Source organism: Myotis lucifugus, unplaced genomic scaffold (genome assembly GCF_000147115.1).
Source record: "Myotis lucifugus unplaced genomic scaffold, Myoluc2.0 scaffold_350, whole genome shotgun sequence".
In the NCBI taxonomy this organism is placed as follows: Eukaryota; Metazoa; Chordata; class Mammalia; order Chiroptera; family Vespertilionidae; genus Myotis; species Myotis lucifugus.
In genome coordinates, this window is record NW_005871398.1 from 860,249 (window position 1) to 860,670 (window position 422).

Genomic DNA, 422 nt, shown 5'->3' on the forward strand with positions numbered 1-422 from the left:
TAAATAAAAATTTTAGGTTCTTTTCCTATCTCCAACCCCTTGTTTAAAAAAAATCAAAGTTTCCATTCCCCCTTCCCTTCTCTAATGAGTCTATGGCCACTGAGAACCATTGGGGAAAAAAACATGGCTCTGTAATATTTAGTTTTTCTTGACTCTTTATGTACATTGGTAGCAGTAAAGTATGTAATTTTATCAGAAGTATATTTAAGATATCCCACAAAGGTTTGTGCTGAAAATGTTGAGCCCTCAATCAATCTCTTTCAGATTCCATAAGCTTAAATGAGGGAGTAAATTTAGCTCCATATACAAAAATTTGGTATTTTATATTGCAACTAGAGGCCTGATGCACAAAAATTCATGCAAGAATGGGCCTTCCTTCCCCTCGCTGCTGGCACCTCCTTCGCTCTGGCCGGTGCAGGCTT